The 18194-nt window shown below is 41.2% G+C and overlaps 1 protein-coding gene across 5 annotated transcripts in view; it reads left to right on the top strand.

The window, feature by feature from the left end:
• The window catches only part of MATR3 (matrin 3), a 55385-nt gene that overhangs the window by 13331 nt on the left and 23860 nt on the right, over positions 1-18194 (top strand). For 2 of the 5 annotated variants that reach the window (XM_041763600.1, XM_041763596.1), the window contains exon 1: positions 9636-9786. The exons of 1 other annotated variant lie outside the window; for it this stretch is intronic. The gene's annotated coding sequence lies outside the window, so the exon portion shown is untranslated. Of the gene's footprint in view, positions 1-9635; positions 9787-9869; positions 10018-18066; positions 18148-18194 lie in introns of those variants that run through there. 2 more of the 5 variants (XM_041763598.1, XM_041763599.1) reach the window with 2 other exon arrangements.

The following is an 18194-nucleotide window of genomic DNA, read 5'->3' as shown; positions in this document are numbered from 1 at the left end:
AGGCTCTATTAAGATGATCCATGCTCATCTTGTATCTTTTCTGTCCCAGTTGTCAAACATTTTTCTAGCAAGCCCATTACTGGTGAATGGCATTAAGGAACAAAGACCTGGGCACTAGATAGACTCTTGATAATCAACTGGTGTTGCTTCTAGGCCCTGTCCACTGGTAGAACAATGAACTATATAACCAGGATCCTTAGTTTATAGTCCCCTATATTTTATAGACATTCCATTTTTAATTTTTTTTTTTTTTAACTTTTTTTTTTTTTTTTTTTTTTTTTTTTATTTATTTATGATAGTCACAGAGAGAGAGAGAGGCAGAAACACAGGCGGAGGGAGAAGCAGGCTCCATGCACCGGGAGCCCGATGTGGGATTCGATCCTGGGTCTCCAAGATCGCGCCCTGGGCCAAAGGCAGGCGCCAAACCGCTGCGCCACCCAGGGATCCCGAACGTCTTTTATTCTATAGACGTATATTCTCATTTAGAATAATGGTTGACCTTCTTTTCTTTTACAGTGGATGGTTTAGTTTCTAGATGACTGATTATTTTTACCCTATGAGCTCACAGTATAGGATGGGACTTTTTAACTGCTGCTGAAGGGGAGGAGCCACGCTCAGGCTCTGTCCTCAGAATGGGTTGGAGGGAGGAGGTGCCCTCAAGGCATAAAGCCTTCGAGTTAGAATCTGGGCTTTACCTAGAATCTGGGCTTTACCGGAGTGGCAGCTAGTAGAACTCCCTCTCCTCAATTATAATATTCTAGAGGAGAACTCCAGGAGCTAAGGTTGCAATATGCTGGCCATGCTGCCAGTGAAAGTTTGTATATGAAGCGATGAGTAGGGGGGGAAGGCAGAACAGAAAAGCTCTGTCCCGGCCTCTACTACCCCTACTCTCATGGCACTCTGCCTTTTTCTACACTAGGCTTCAATTTCTTGCCCCTCTATATAGGCTAGGACTCAATCATGATCCGTTCTTCCAAAGGACTCTTCATATTTAATTTCTCAGATCTCTCTTTCTTTTAAAGATTTTATTTATTCATGAGAAACAGAAAGAGAGGCAGAGACACAGGCAGTGAGAGAAGCAGGCTCCATGCATGGAGCCTGACATGGGACTCGATCTCAGGTCTCCAGGATCACACCCTGGGTCGAAGGCAGGCGCTAAACTGCTGAGCCACCCAGGGATCCCCAGTTTCTCAGATCTCTAATTTTACTTCTTGTATGTATAATCTCCAGGGCTGAGTTACAGGAAGACAATGATCTGGGCTAATTACACATCTTATCAGAAGATTGTCATTTGACTCCTCCTTTTTATGGGTTTACAGCCTTTATTAGCTGAACTCTGCTAGACATTGGGGATGAGTGGTGGATAAGACATAGTCCTTGCTTGCCATAATATATCCTGTCAGGCCTTACACAGTCTCTTACCCCTCTCATCTTTAACACCCTCAGATTTCCTTCTGGCCACACTGGTTTCTTTCAGGGATTTTTTTTAAATTTTATTTTATTTTATTCATGAGAGACAGAGAGGCAGAGACACAGGCAGAGGGAGGAGCACACTCCTTATGGGGAACCTGATGTGGGAATCCAAGCAGGACCTTGGGGTCATGACCTGAGCCAAAGGCAGATACTCAACCACTGAGCTACCCAGGTGCCCCTCTTTCAGTCTTAAGTAAGCCTTTTGCTATTAGGCACATGCTATTTCCCTTTCTGGTTTCATCTTCCTTCTCTACTTTGTCTACTTTACTTTGAGATCTTAGCTCAGGCAGCCCTTCTGCACAGAAGCCACCTTCCCTTCTCAAGGTTTACTTATTTCCCATACAGCCAAGCTGTCTGACTTCTAAGGACAGCTGACTAAAGACCTTCAGCTGATAAATATTAATCTTTGTGTCAAAATGTATCCAAAATAGAGTAATGCCATTGGCATATGGCTTTTCAAGATTACCTCAGTAATTGAGGGTATCAACAGTGCTGGTCTTGTTCTTTAACAGTTTGAAACACAATCATGAAAACAAAGGTGTCTGATTTCCATTTGCTGTTGGACTCTAAAGATGTAACCTAGTGCACAGCTATTTAAAATTAAGTTTAAGGGCAGTCTGGGTGGCTCAGCAGTTTAGCGCTGCCTTCAGTCCAGGGCGTGATCTGGAGACCCAGGATCGAGTCCCACATCAGGCTCCCTTCATGGAGCCTGCTTCTCCCTCTGCTGGTGTCTCTGCCTCTCTCTGCCTCTCTTTCCCTCTCTCCCTCCTTCTCTCTCTCTCTTTCTGTCTCTATGAATAAATAAATAAAATCTTAAAAAAAAATTTTTTTTAAATTAAGTTTAGCTTCAGTATGTATTGAATGAAAATAATGGATTTGTAGAAGATTTGTTGTATCAATTTAAGACATGGGTTAACTAAAATATACATGTGGCCTTTTGTTACTTTTTTTGGTAACCTATGTCTTTATAGTTAAAGTTTGTGAAACAGCTTTGTGTGTAAATTATAACTGGAAAAACCTCTTAACTAGTGGTCATTGTGCTGACAAATAGGTGCCAGATTAAAACTTAGGTTATAAGCAGACTTAAAAGGATAATTTTAGTATGTTTACTCTGGGGCTTTATAAAAATAAATAACCTTTGAATCTATGGTTTTGTCATTTTAGGATATTCCTGTAAGTATACTGCAGGACATGTGGCGTTCTACAACATTGACAACATTCACTGCATGTTGATCATGTGCCAGAATTGGTAAACTCATTCTACATATCTTAATCTTCTCAACAGGCCTAAGAGATACTGCTGTTATTTGTCCAAGGTCACACAGTGGGCCCAGGAACTACTGTTGTGTTCAGTTAATCTGGCTCCAAATCTAGAGTTTGACTTGGAACTTTTAAGTATGGTGCCCCCAAGTCTTTCCAACTAATTCTAATAAATAATTGCTTGCTTTCTTCAATCATCAAACTCATTTAGACTAAGGATTAACATCTTTCAGGGATTACTGAAATTATGTTTTTTTGTAGTTTCTTAAAACTATTCCAAATGCCAAATACCTTCTTTCAGGCTATCAGCATCTTGGCCACTGTTGCTGAAGCTTGAGGAGGCTTCTTTTTGCTCTTAACATACAAAGAATATATACAGACAAACCTGTGAGCCTTGCCTTTAGCACCCATCCACTTCATTCTTCCTATCATATCACCTATGAATTTCTTAGATTTTTTAAGGAAGGTCTCAGTGGGTCACACATTTCCACACTCAGGCTTGCCCTATGATAAATAATGTGTGTCATATTTTATTAAAATTATTTAGTGCTAGCCCTACTAAACTATGAGTTCAGTGAGGTTCAGAATAAGAATTTCAAGACATTAAAAAATTGATCAGATATACTTTTTTGTCTTGTTTTTTTTTTTTTTTTTTTTTTTAAGATTTTATTTATTCATGAGAGACACACAGAGAGAGGCAGAGACACAGGTAGAGGGGGAAGCAGGCTCCATGCGGGAGCCCAACGTGGGGCTCGGGTCTCCAGGATCACGCCCTGGGCTGAAGGTGGCACTAAACCGTTGAGCCACCTGGGCTGCCCTTGTTTTGTTTCTTTTAGAAAAAGAATGCAGGAGGAGAGGGAGAAAGTATCTTAAGCAGGCTCCAAGCCCAGTGTGAAGCCCAATACTGGGCTCAGTCTCACGACCATGAGATCATGACCTGAGCTGAAAATCAACAGTCGGACACTCAACTGACTAAGATTCTTTTTTAAAGGATAGAGTTCCCTTTTTATTTTTTAGTACTACACCTGCTAAAGTAGGGGCATAAAGACTTTATAGATACATATTATAAACAAACTTACATAATGGTACAACACAAGAAAAGTCATTCTGAGATTATTTCAACAATATATCAAGAATCCTCTCCCTATATGCTAAAACAGCATTTCCTAAAATTGCTAAGGGTCAACATTCCTAACCTATTAAAAGTGTCTTACTCCAAAAGGCTGTGTGATGCTTAATGAGGAAACCCTAGAAGTGATCCTACTAAAAAAAGAGCTTTGTTCAAAGTTGCTATCAAAGATAATTAGCAAAAAATTAAAAAGGGGGGGAGAAGTAAAAATCACTCATACATGGTAAGTTTACTTGGAAATATGTCTATGGGTGTCAGCTGAAAGGGGTTCATTGAAGTAACAAGTGATAGGTTTGAAGATAAGTTGGAAGGAAAATAAAGATAGGAATAATCACACATACAGAAGTTATGTACAATGAAGAAAACATTAAAGTACTGACAGACACAAATGAGACCTTAAATAGCAAATCATACCATGTCCAAGGAATATGAACATAAAAATAAATCTCCTAAAGAAAATGAAGTTAATAAAAATTCCAATAAAATAACAGGATTATTGGGCAGCTCGGGTGGCTCACTGGTTTAGTGCCACCTTCGGCCCAGGATGTGATCCTGTAGACCTGGGATCCAGTCCCACATCTGGCTCCCTGCATGGAGTCTGCTTCTCCCTCTGCCTGTGTCTCTGCTCTCTCTCTCTCCTTGTGTCTCTCATTAATAAATAAAATCTTAAAAACAAATAACAGGATTATTTTTGTTGCTCCACAAGTTGATTGTAACATTCATATAGAAAAATAAGAATAACCTTAATGTTGTGAAAAATTAGAATCATAAAGGATAACTACACCTGACAGGTGTTAAAATGTTAGAAAAGGAGTAAAATGTTGATACTGGCACCTGAATAGCTCACTCCATGAAAAGAACAGATAAAATGAAGTCCAGAAATAGACTCCAAATTAAAATTTAAAAGTACAGTAAGAAAGCATGATTTTCCTTTATATAATCATGTAGTTAGTACCTTTGCATTCTAAGTTAAAAAACAAAACAAAACCAGTACTTAAAAGTAATGAATGATGTGACTAGATTTTTTAAAAATTCTGTATGAAGGGGCACCTGGCTGGCTCTATTAGTAGAGCATGCAACTCTAGATTTAAAGTATTTAAAAACCAAATCTTTAAGTATACCACTATATAACAAACCACCTTAAAACTTAGTGGTTCAAACAAGTATTAAAAATTCTTTAGGTTGATAGGGCTCAGCTGGGTGGTAATGTTCTCCCATGGAACTCTAGCCATTTGGAGGCTTCACTTGGCTGGAGCTATAGACTGAAGTGCTTTGGTTCTTTTGATGTGGCTTCTTCATAGTGTTTGGGATTCTCACATGGCAACTGGGTTCCAACTGGATGAGAAGATTTTAAAGGTCTAAAAAAGTCACTTCTGCATTCTGATGGTCAGCCATTTATAGGGCCCTTCCAGATGCAGGTAGAATGGAGATTGATTCGACTATGAGGAGTGGCAAAGAATTTGGGCATGTTTAGAATGTACATGTATGTACACAAAGTGATAAATGGGTTTATGTAGGGGAACACAAGTTGGGGAAAACTATTGTGTTCTTTGAATCTTATATTTATTACCTATTCAAAAATTCCTTCTTAAATTCCCTCTTGGGATACCTTGTGGGGCTTGAGGTTGAGCATCTCCCTTCAGCTCAGGGCATGATCCCAGAGTCTCAGGATTGAGTCCCATATCAGCCTCCCCAGAGGGAGCCTGCTTCTCCCTCTGCCTGTGTCTCTGCCTCTGTGTGTTTCTCATGAATAAGTAAATAAAAATCTTAAAAAACAAAACTCCCTCTTGTCTGCACCTACCCCATGCCACTGCTAAAAGAGCCATTGGTTAACAGTTGTCTATTTTTAAAAAGCTTAAAGTACAAGAATGACCTGGTTTCAGGGCATTAAATCTGTCAAAATAAGTAGATGGTGGGTTGTCAAGAGATTCTGAGGCTACAGCTCTGGTGAAAGCAGTATCATGTAATGCTGAAAAGCTCTGGGTTTGGATTTATATAGAACTGGGTTCAAATTCTGACTTGTCAGCTGCATCACCTGCAAGCTTCTTAATCTCTTACATAAAACAGGAATAATGATACTTTACCCTTAAAATTATGGTAACAATTAGAAAGCATCAGCTGCTTAGTGATTGTGGTATCAAAATACATGTCCTCAATATGTCTCCTGTGCAAAACTGTAAAAGGTCTTCATTATCAGCTCAAATCCAGACTCTCCTGGTGTTTAAAGTCTTATATAACATAGGTGTACCAAGCTTGTCGCTTGACCTTTCAGAGTCTCAGCAGAAATTCTTGCTTTGTAGCCTCATTCTTTACCATCATGGTACACACTTCTACTCCCAAGTAACCCAAACCAGTATAGAGCTCTTAATTCATCTCTACTCAGAGCCAGGCCCACCTTGAAACCAGATTTCTTGTTCATTCACCATCAGACTATACATGATCCTCAAGACCAGGTAACTGGTCATTGAATCCCCACCCTTTGTACTGTGTCCTTCGTGAAATAGGCATTTGATGAGTGAAATCTTGTATCAAGTTTGGTTTCCAATGTGTCTTTTTGCTGATGAGCCACTAAACAGATCCTCAGTAAATACTCATGATAGTTCGACTTTCTTTGTATGATCACCAGATGGCATTACAGCCTTCTACAAAAACATGGGTAAGTACATTATCTTAGTTCTAAGATGCATTCCTGTTTCTTCATGAGGAACAGAGCTGCTTGTTTCATCTAAGAGCTGGAAACAACATAAAGGGAAGTCTTAGCCAAGATTACTTGGAATCAAAGGCTCACCAAGTAGGAAGCAGGTAAGATTTTCAATGGAAGATGCAAGATTCACTGAAGAATTAGGATCTCCCAAAATTTGATTCCATAACTAACTAGTAGACTTAAACATCACTTGTTCAGAGGAGCATCAGTTCTTCATGGTTATACAACATACATGGAAAATACGGGATTGCAATTCTACTCTTCACCATGGCTATTTAAAAATTGTCCCTCACAGAAAACTTAGTCACAAAATTGAAGGCACCTAACTATAATTCCCAAGTCTTCAACCAAATCTATTAACTCCACACCATCCTCTCCATGCCTCCAAGTACATGTCTGCTTTCTCTGGATCCTTTTCTTTGAGTGTCCATTACAAATTGTCCCTTCTTTAACTTTTTTTTTTTTTATTTTTTTTTTTTTATGAGTGACACACAGAGAAAGGCAGAGACACAGGCAGAGGGAGGAGCAGGCTCCATGCAGGGAGCCCAACGTGGGACTATCCAGGGTCTCCAGGATCAGGCCCTGGGCTGAAGGCAGTGCTAAACCCCTGAGCCACCCAGGCTGCCCTAACTTGTTTTTTCAGCCAAGCCTTTCCTGCCAACATTTTAATTGTGCTCAAAATTCCCATAGTAAGTGGTGCCTGGATGGCACAGTCGGTTGAACATCTGACTTAGTTTCAGCTCAGGTCATGATCATAGGCTCCAATGCCCCCTTGAGATTCTCCCCTCTTCCACTTGTGCTTTCTCTAAAGTAAATCTTTTTCTAAAAAAGCCACAAAACTGGGGTGCCTGGGTGGCTCAGTCAGGCATCTGCCTTAGGCTCAGGTCATGATCCCAGGGTCCTGGGATTGAGCCTCATGTCAGGTTCCCTGCTCAGTGGGAAGCCTGCTTCTCCTGCTCTCTGCTTGCTGCATCCCGTGCTTGTGCTCTCTTAATATGTCAAAATCTTTTAAACACACACACATAAAATTGGCATAGTAAAATGAAAAACTCAACCTTGCTTTCTCTAGTCCCTTCATAGCCAAACCTTTCCTGCAGTGGGTAGTTTGCAGCTTCCATTTCAATACACTTTGCACCTCCAGTCTGACTTCCTCTCCCACTTTACTGGAAACAAGTCCGTAACATTAAAGATGATGTCCACACTGGCTAAATCTTTTGTAGATGTTTTTAGTCCTAGTTTTCCCTGTTCTTGTTTCATTGAAGAGCTGGAAACAACATAAAGGGAAGTCTTAGCCACGATTACTTGGAATCAAAGGCTCACCAAGTAGAAAGCGAAGATTGAAAGCCCAGTCCATCCAAAACACCACCACTTTGAATTTGATTGAATGTAAAACATTCTTGAGTCTGATGGAGGTTCCTGAATTGCACATGTGAAAATCCTGAGGTAGACTTTGAGAAACTACAGTAAGGCTGGTGGAAAGGGCCATCTCCCTGGGTTTTCAAATTTAAAAGCAGAGGGCCCTGCAGTTACCTGGAACCTGAAGTAAATTAGTGAATACAAATACTAATAGCTCTCAAATTTCACTCCCCTTCGCTTAGAGGACTCGACCTCTATTTTAGCTGTCAAGGCGGTACAATTTCTGTGCCTCCCTGCTCTTCCCAAAACTTTTTGTTCCCACCCTCTGTGTGCTCAATTTGGTCTCCTTTGCCATTCAACTCTGCCTGATAAGCTTCTCAAGGTACTAAGTCCTCTATTTTCACTGTATTGTCTCCAGCTTCTTTCAAATCCCATTGCTTCACTTATGTCCTTAACTCAGATGTGCCACTAACCCACATCTTTTCCCCCTGCGCTCAGGACCCATAAATCCACTCCTTTAAAATTGATGCCAAATAAATAAAAGCCAAACATCTTACCTTATGGTCTCTCCTCCTGGTACTCTGCAAGTGCCAGTTAACAGCACTGCTAACCATTGAGCTGTCATTCATCCAGAACACTTATCTTCCTCATCTTCCATATCTAGTCCTAGAGGAGCTCTTCAATTTTCTCCTGGTCTCCACTATCTTCTCAGAGGACTCTGATTTTTCAAAGATGTGAATTTGATTCAGCACAGTCAAGATCTTAAAAATTTGAGTGCTATTAGTATTTGTATTCACTAATTTACCTCGGTTCCAGGGGACTGCGGGGCCCTCTGCTTTTATTTTTTATTTTTTAAATTTATTTATGATAGTCACACACACAGAGAGAGAGAGGCAGAGACAGGCAGAGGGAGAAGCAGGCTCCATGTACCGGGAGCCCCATGTGGGATTCGATCCCGGGTCTCCAGGATCGCGCCCTGGGCCAAAGGCAGGCGCCAAACCGCTGCGCCACCCAGGGATCCCTATTTTTTTTTTAATTTATTTTTTGGGGGGCATTTTATTTATTCATGAGAGACACAGAGAAAGAGAGGCAGAGGGAGAAACAGGCTCCATGCAGGGAGCCCGACGGGAGTAGATCCCAGGTCTCCAGGATCACACCCTGGGCTGCAGGCGGCGCTAAACCGCTGCCCCACCGGGGCTGCCCCCCTCTGCTTTTAAATTTGAAATCCCCGGGAAATGGCCCTTTCCACCAGCCTTACTGTAGTTTCTCAAAGTCTACCTCAGGATTTTCACATGTGCAATTCGGGAACCTCCATTAGACTCAAGAGTGTTCTACATTCAATCAAATTCAAAGTGGCGGCGGTGTTTTGGGTGGACTGGGCTATCTTTCCGTCTGGCGCTCGCTACTATTCCTCGGCAAATACTGAGAGAATAATCAGAATAGAAATCGGGTCTAAGCTAGTGACCTGCGACTCGCTTCTAACACATACCCTTATTTAAATTTCGCACCATGAAGTTTAAGGGTTGGGAAAAAGCTTTGAGGACTGGGACTCGAACCCGTAAATTGCGGCTCTCTATCCATTTCCCGCCACAGGCGGGCTGCAGGATTAGGGAACAACGACCGCGGTGGAAGGCACGGTGGTGTGCGCGCCGAGAGTAGGGGGGAGGGGCCGGCGCGCGCCGAGACAGGACCTGGGAGCGGGGGGCGGGGGGGTGGACTCTCTCGCGAGAGCGGGTTTGTTCTTGGGCTGCAGCCGCCGCTGCCACCTCTTACCAGCGCCGTTGCTGCGGGGGATTGTGGGAGCCTCCGCGTCCCGCTCGCTGGGAGAGAGGTACCTCTCCTTTTCCCTCTCCCTTTCCTTAAGGTAGGCGTGAAGCGGGTAAGAATCGGGGTGGGGTGGCCGGGGGCTCTCCGCGTCCGCCGGGAGGAGGCAGCGACGGCGACAGGGGCCGCGGGGAGCCGGCGGCGCGCCTTTCTTGCTCGCTCCCGCTCGCCCGCTCTGCCTCCCTCCTCGCTGCGTATGTGAGCCGCCTGATCGGCGGCCGCCATGTTAGGAGCGCAGTGGCGGCGCAACCAGCCTCCTCGGGCGGCGGAGGTGAGCGGTCCCGGAGGGAGACCTGCGGCCAGCCAAGGGCCCGGGGTGCGGAGGAAGAGTCAGGGGGCGCCGAGGGCAGCCGATCGGCCGAGCTTACCGCGTCCTGGGCTTGCTGTGGGCGGGGGCGGGACGAAGAGCCCGTTACACGCGGGCTGGTGCTCTGAGGCGAAGGGAGGAGCGCGCTCGAGGCCTGAGGGACTGACTGTCCATAGGGGGCCTGCCGTTTGGGGAGAATAGTTAAAGCAGCGAAGTCTTGGGATAGCGCCAGCCCCAGATAGGTGTGTGTTTGTTGTTTTTTTTTTTTTCTCTTTGCCCCTTTAAAATGTGCCGCAAAATGGAGGATTTCGCAGATTCAAAAGCTGCCATTTGAGTAGCGTTTCTTTCTTCTCTTGGTGTCACGGCCTTCGCTCTGCTTTTGGCCCATAGCTTCATAGCGCCCCCTAAGACTCCCCTGTCCCCCGCCCACGCACATGCGCGCGGGATTTTAGTCGGACCTCAGAAACAATTCCTCCCCACCCCCATCGCGTAAAAATGGCCGAAAAATGAAACGTTAACGCTTGTTTTTCGTATTGCGTCGTGGAGAAAGCCTTCTGCTGTAGCTGCGAGCCAATAGACTTGTTTAAAGAATCCCCTCCTATTCCTTTTCTTTTTATTAAGGTATTATCAGTCTGCGTTCCCCTAAAGAAGATCGTGTGTTGTGGGACCTTCCGGTTTCCAGACAAAGGGTTTGGAGTACCGTGGTGTATTCGGCGCATCGTTGTTCTTTTCATTGCTAGCCTTGTGCCGTGTTCGGGGTTTTACAGGGACTTTTCCCGTTTGCCGTGGAAGAATTCTCCTAGATGTTTTTCTTCCTGTGTGCCCTATACTGTGGAATATTCCTATTGGATCAGTTACCGTTTTCCAGACAGATATTTCTAGAACGCTTATGGCGATTCCGAAATTTCTAGTTTTTCAAGCGCACTGGAATATGTGAGAGTCGTTGATTTCCCAGGTCTTAGTCATAAGATTTTTGTCTTGATGCTGCGTTCTGTGGAATAGACTTTGGTTTAAGATTTTTAAGTAGTGGATAAATTTAAACAGTTGTACTCCGCTGGCAAAAATTCTATTTTAGGCTGTTTTCATAAAGGTTGAAAATAAAATTTCCTTTTGAAAAGTCAATAGCTCAGTCATCTGCGCAGTCTGTCGTCATAATTTTTCAACAGTAATGTTTTAGAAATGGAAGGTGGAGAAAGATTTTTGTTGCAAATACGCTGTTTGCCTTTTGCACTTAAACAGAATGTTTTTGCAAACTCAAAATTGAACACAAAAGTACGAAAGAATTGTTCTGGTTTGTTATGTAAGATTGGGAGAAGAGATCTTTAGCTGGAATATGTTTGTGGTGAAGTGCTTTAAATTTAAAATTCTTCCCTTGCAGTTAACGTTTATATTTATATGGCTAAATCATTAACGTGTATTTTACTCAGAGAGGACGTTTTCACTTTGGCATTTCACTCAACTCCCTTCTCAGCTGTGTGTAAGTGAAGTTGCCTTTACAAAGCATTTTGAAGTAATTTGAGAGGACTTAGCCACTTTTGATCTGATGATTACGTTAAAGAAGTTTTTAAACATACAAAATTCGTTAATGCTTTTAGGATATGCAATCGCTAAATAATAGTACAAGTGAGTTAATGATATGTAAACAAAGGGTAACATGAGGAAAGCAAGAAAATTGTCTTAGGTGACTTCAGAAATGTGATTTAGATTCCTAATTTTATAGAAAAGATTAAACTCAAGAAGGTGATGGCAATATAAACAGGGGCAGTGCTGCGGGTGTGTTCTAGAACACTTGAAATTTTGGGGGGTACTTGATTCAGACTCCTGTTATAATGCATAGCCTTAAAAATGGAAGGACTATACTTAAAGGAATTTATCCTAGAGGAAGAGTATACAAAAGATTTGTGTACATAATGTTGATATAAGTTACCAAGTTTACTACAAATATAAAAGATTTAACACTTAGAGATGTGCTAATTTTACAGTGTGGTCATTGGATGTAAATCTATATAGCTTTTTCTTTTTTTTTAAGATTTTATTTATTCATTCATGAGAGACAGGGGGAGAGAGGGACAGAGACACAGGCAGAGAAGCAGGCTCCGTGCAGGGAGCTTGATAAGGGACTCATTCCAGGACTCCAGGATCACGCCTTCAGCTGAAGGCAGGTGCTCAACCGCAGAGCCACCCAGGCGTCCCTATATAGTTTTTTTAAACCATTTTTTAAGAGGAGGGTGATGATAAGAAAATAATAGAATATAGTATTTGAAAAGAACATAGTAAAACTGTTGATCCCAAATTTGATGCCTTTTTGTTGTTGTTCTTTTTAAAGGAACTTGTGAATAAGCATAAAAATAGAGATGTGCCAAAACATGTTAGCTCTGGATTTGGTGTTGGCATTATGGGTGATTTATATTTCTTTCCTTGTGTTTTTCTGACATTTCCACAACAAATTAGTTATTTATGGGGGGGGAGTGGTGAAACATTTTTATACATGCTATACTGCTTTTTTTTTTTTTTTTTTAAGATTTATTTATTTATTCAGAGAGAGCGAAAGAGAGGCAGAGACACAGGCAGAGAGAGAAACAGGCTCCCTACCGGGAGCCCGACGTGGGACTCGATTCTGGGTCTCCAGGATCACACCCCAGGCTGCAGGCGGCGCTAAACCGCTGCGCCACCGGGGCTGCCCTACATGCTATACTGCTTAAAAGACCAGTATCTCATGTTGTTTTGTTTCTTTAGGACCTCAATTATTTTTAAGGGGAATTGAGATAAAAGTGAACCAATTTGTTGAAGTCTGAAATGCAGAGTATTCAAAAATGACAAAAAGTATTATTATATGATACTTTGGTTATTACCTGTAGACAATGGAGGAATCCGAAGGCATCCTTATGTAAGAATATTTAATTAACCAGTATGGGGACTGATGGTGATGAGGTTACAGTGTGAAATGAAGTCATTATAAACTATTTTGAGAATGATCAAATCAATGGGGAATAATAATGGGGAATAATAGTTTGTTAAATTGTTCTTCGAAGCACATCTTTTAGTTAAAGGTACTTTTATTTATTTTTTTAAAGAGATCTTATTTATTTATTCATGAGAGATACAGAGAGAGAGAGAGACACAGGCAGAGGGAGGAGCAGGCTCCATGCATGGAGCCCGATGTGGGACTTGATCCCGGGACTCTAGGATCCTGCCCTGGGCTGTAGGCAGACGTTAAACCGCTGAGCCACCCAGGGATACCCTGGTTAAAGGTACTTCTTAAAAAAAAAAAAAAACATACTTTTTTATTTATTTATTTTTAATTCTGTTTTTTTTTTTTTTTTTTTTTTTAAGATTCCATTTATTTATTCATAGACACAGAGAGAGGCAGAGACACAGGCAGAGGGAGAGGGAGAAGCAGGCTCTGTGCAGGGAGCCTGATGTGGGACTCGATCCCGGGTCTCCAGGATCACACCCCAGGCTGCAGGCGGCGCCAAACTGCTGTGCCACCGGGGCTGCCCTACTTTGTTTTTTAAATATAGTCTTCTTTTACTTAGAGTTTCACTAAAGCTGTCCCACATTTGTGCCAACAGGTTCTGAGTGGACTTGACTTTGGGGTGAACAATACTGTGTTCTTTGAGGGTGGGATGGAAGGGTTGTTGACAGTGTAGTTTCACAATATTTTTTATATAATGGTTATTCCATGTATATGGGGTAACACTATCCAAGGAAATAAAGCTCTGTAATTTATAATTCTTGGCTATGTATCGGGCCTTCTTGTTGGATCATTAAGATTGAGAGCTCTGAAAATCTTGATTTAGAGAAAAAGTTCACATGTAGAAAATTTTATCAGATAAAACTAGAGCAGAGAGAAAAGCCAGTGGTTTGAGAGAATTGTATGTATGTAGCCTTCAAAAGATACTTGTAAATGGTTTTTAAAGTTTGCTACTTTAGCTTTTTATTTATTGCTGCCTGTTTATCTTAAGCTTAAATATAAACTTGTAATACAATAGGAGTTACATGATAAAGTGCTGTGTTATCTTGCCTGACAAAATTACTGTGACAGGTCTGAGTAGATGGAGTGCCTTTGATATGATGCAGCTTCCATATGATTTCCAACTGTTTATCAAACTTTAATGTTCTCTGCGTATATAAGGCTCAAAACTTTGAAATTAAACAATTTACAGGAAAGAGCAATGAAATCTTAGGTTTAAATTTTTTTTTCTTTTAAGTTTTTATTTATTTATGATAGTCACAGAGAGAGAGAGAGAGAGAGAGAGATGCAGAGACACATGCGGAGGGAGAAGCAGGCTCCATGCACCGGGAGCCTGATGTGGGATTCGATCCCGGGTCTCCAGGATCGTGCCCTGGGCCAAAGGCAGGCGCCAAACCGCTGCGCCACCCAGGGATCCCAAGAAGAAAAATACTAAATTTTTTTAATTTATTTTTTTATTTAAAGATTAAAAAAAAACTTATTCATGAGAGACATGAGAGGGAGAGAGGCAGACACAAGCAGAGGGAGAAGCAGGCTTCCTGCAAGGAGCCGGATGTGGGACTCTATCCCTGATCCCAGGATCATGCCCTGGGCAAAAGGCAGACACTCAATCGCTGTGCCACCCAGATGTCCCAAATTTTTAAAAATTTAGTTAAAAATTTTGTTTTCACTGTAAGTTTTTCCAGAGTTTAAAGGCTAATTGATATAAAGAACCTGCTTTTTTCTGGAAAGTGTTTTAAATGGCAGATCTCTGACATTTCTCTTTGACTTAGAGTTCCAGTAGTTTGTGGTGGTTGATGCTTATCTTCAAATACAAACCAATTTAGTAGGAAAACAAAAAAAGATGAATGAAGAGGGGGAGGGTGGGGTAATTCATCCCAGCTATTGCTGCTGGATAAAAGCAAAGGGTGATACCTATGGTGGATGTCATACTGGGCAGCAATAAACGCAGTGAGTATGGAAAATAATCAGTTGATACTAGGTCTGAATTGGATCTTTGATTTGTAGTATACTGATTGCTAATGAGGATAAATAGCCTTCGGATCTTTCAAGGTGATTTGTATGGTTGTTTTTTTTTTCTCCTTTGTGGTAATTACTAGGATATTAAATATCTTCCTCTGGTATGGTAATTTATAGAAGAACCTAATCCATATGTAAAAATTTAAAGTGTTTCAGCCTCTATTGGAAAAAGAAAAATAGTATCAAAGAAGTACAAACATTTGTACTTAAAAATTCTTAAAGTAAGAAAATGTGACAGTGGGCTTTTAATGCCTGAGTATCCTTGTGTGGGCTGTAGTATTCTGGAAGAGTACCACAGAGGGAGGGAGTTTAAAACTTGAAGCTTCAGGAGACACCAATAAATATTTATACCAACATTCTTGGTAATGGCAGGAAACTGGAAACAGCCTAAATGTTCATCATCTGCGGAATAAGTGAGCATATGTGCCATGTGGTGTGTATATTGCTGTGAAATGTAGGTTTATTTCATGTATAAATGAGTTTTTTAGAAGTAGGTAAGAAAAGTACATATAAAGTCAGTTTGTATGAAATGCAGAAATGCAAAGTTAACACTTTTTAAAAAAATGATGTATATATTAAATAAAACTTAAAAACAAGGGATTGCAGAAAGGGAAGAGCAATGCACTGGAAATTGATAGGTAGAAGGTATCTAAGATGTTGTTAACATTCCTTTTCTAAACTTGAGTATTTTTATACCCTGGTTTGTACAATGCATGATATAAAGGGGGGCAGTGCTGAGTCTTAAGAGAATTACTAGTACTAAGTGAAGAGAAGGAGAGTCCAGCAAATACATTTACACAAGTAGTGAGCAGTCCCTGTAACTGTTTATAAAATTTTTGGCGCAAGGTGTTGGCTATGGTGGAAAATAGATTGAGAGAAGTAGAATGAATGCAACTAATAGCTGAAAGGTACTGAAAATCATGGTGTATATTTGATGTGGTAAGTAGTAGGGGGCAGTGTGGGGTGTTTTGTTTGCTTTTTGTTTTGTTTTGTTTTAGCAGGGGAGTATATAAAATAGTTTTAGGGGTTTTTTATTGAAATCTGTAAACATTGATGCAAAGAGGGATCAATGAAAGGCAAGAGGACTAGTGATCTCCAGTAAGGTTATGGCAGAGAGATAAGGCCTTTGTTTTCTTGTTTGTTTTTAAAGATTTTATTATTCTTGAGAGGCAGAGAGAGAGGGCAGAGGGAGAAGCAGGCTCCCTGCAAAGAGCCCAATGCGGGACTCTGTCCTGGAACTCCAGGATCAGGCTCTGAGCCAAAGGCAGACACTCAACTGCTGAGCCACCCAGGTGTCCCGGATGAGAAGATAATTTAAAGGTAGATTGGTAATAGAAAATAAAGGAAGAGATTTAATCTGTCCAATTCCCCTAAGCCTATCCTGCTTTTTCTTTAGCATGATCTAGGTTAATACCAGTGTCATTCATTCATTCTTTTTTTTTTTTTTTAAAGATTTTTATTTATTTATTCATAGACATACAGAGAGAGAGGCAGAGACACAGGCAGAGGGAGAAGCAGGCTCCAAGCAGGGAGCCTGATATGGGACTCGATCCCGGGTCCCCAGGATCACACCCCAGGCTGCAGGCAGCGCCAAACCGCTGCGCCACCAGGGCTGCCCTCATTCATTCATTTAAAGATATTATTTATTTATTCACGAGAGAGAGAGAGAGAGAGTGAGAGAGAGAGAGAGAGAAGAGGCAGAGACGTAGAGGGAGAAACAGGCTCCCTGTGGGGACCGTGATGCAGGACTCGATCACAGGACCAGGGATTATGACCAGAGCCGAAGGCAGATGCTTAACCACTGAGCTACCTAGGTGCCTCACTACCAGTGTTTATTTTTTTAATTTTTTAAAAGATTTTATTTATTTATTCATGAGAGACACAGAGAGAGGCAGAGACACAGGCAGAGGGAGAAGCAGGCTCCAGGCAGGGCGTCCGGTGTGGGACTTGATCCCAGGTCTCCAGGATCATGCCCTGGGCTGAAGGTGGCGCTAAACCGCTGAGCCACCGGGGCTGCCCACTACCAGTGCTTTTTAAAGCTTACTTGCAAAAAAATAAAAAATAAAAAAAAAATAAATAAAGCTTACTTGCAGTTCAGTAGCAAAATTCAAATATGAATTCTGACTTTGAATATAAATGAATGAGATGCTAAAGTTGACATAGGAAATAGGGAATACAGTGCAAGGGGAAGGTTTATAAGCTCTTTATTGGTATATTTCTGGGTCATTCCTTTTTTTTTTCCTTTTTTTAAAGATTTTATTTATTTATTATGAGACAGAGCAAGAGAGGGAGAGGCAGAGACAGGCAGAGGGAGAAGCAGGCTCCAAGCAGGGAGCCTGATGTGGGAGTCCATCCCAGGATCACGCCCTGAGCCGAAAGCTCAACCGCCGAGCCACCCAGGCATCCCTGGCTCATTCCTTTTGCATCTAAAGTTTTTCTCGTTGGTTGTTGTTTGGATCATCTATATAGAATTCATAGAAGTAGATGATTATTATGATATTGACCATGTACCAGAAACCATTCTAAGTGTTTTGTGTGAGCTAATTTATTAAATGTTTATAGCCTTATGAAATAGGTATTATTTTCATTCCCATTTTACAAATGAAAAAACAAACGTTGATTAGCGCAAAGTCAAGCAATTTTGTAGTAGAAGTAGCATTCACGTGAAGGTATTTGGTAAAAATCTCCATATATACCAAATTAAAGAGTTGTACAAATATTTGTGGAAATCAGGAGTTGAACATAAAGTGGAAGGAAAAGTCTTGAGGGTGCAGAATGGCACCTTGAGGAAAACCACTAAATATAAGTAGAGAAAAAAGTAAGCCAAGCTAGTATCAAAATCAAATTGAGTCACAAATGTCAGGTAAATGGAGTAACTTTATATCCTGTATTGCTTTAATCTAAAAATACTTAATGTCTAATTGAAAAATCGCTAAGAAAAATGTTTTAAGTGTAGGAAAAAGAAAAATACTGCAAGCCTCAATAGAAGTCCCTTCTGATTAACATGTTTTCTGTTTTAGCAGCTGAAGGCACTTTGCAACAAACACTCTTTTATCATTAGATGCCTAAGGACCAAGAAGTGGGCTAGAAGTTGAATCCAGGTCTGTAAAATGGATTAAAAATGATAATTGTAAAGGACTTTTAAAAA

Source organism: Vulpes lagopus, chromosome 7 (genome assembly GCF_018345385.1).
Source record: "Vulpes lagopus strain Blue_001 chromosome 7, ASM1834538v1, whole genome shotgun sequence".
NCBI lineage: Eukaryota > Metazoa > Chordata > Mammalia > Carnivora > Canidae > Vulpes > Vulpes lagopus.
This window is presented reverse-complemented; position numbering and strand designations above follow the sequence as displayed.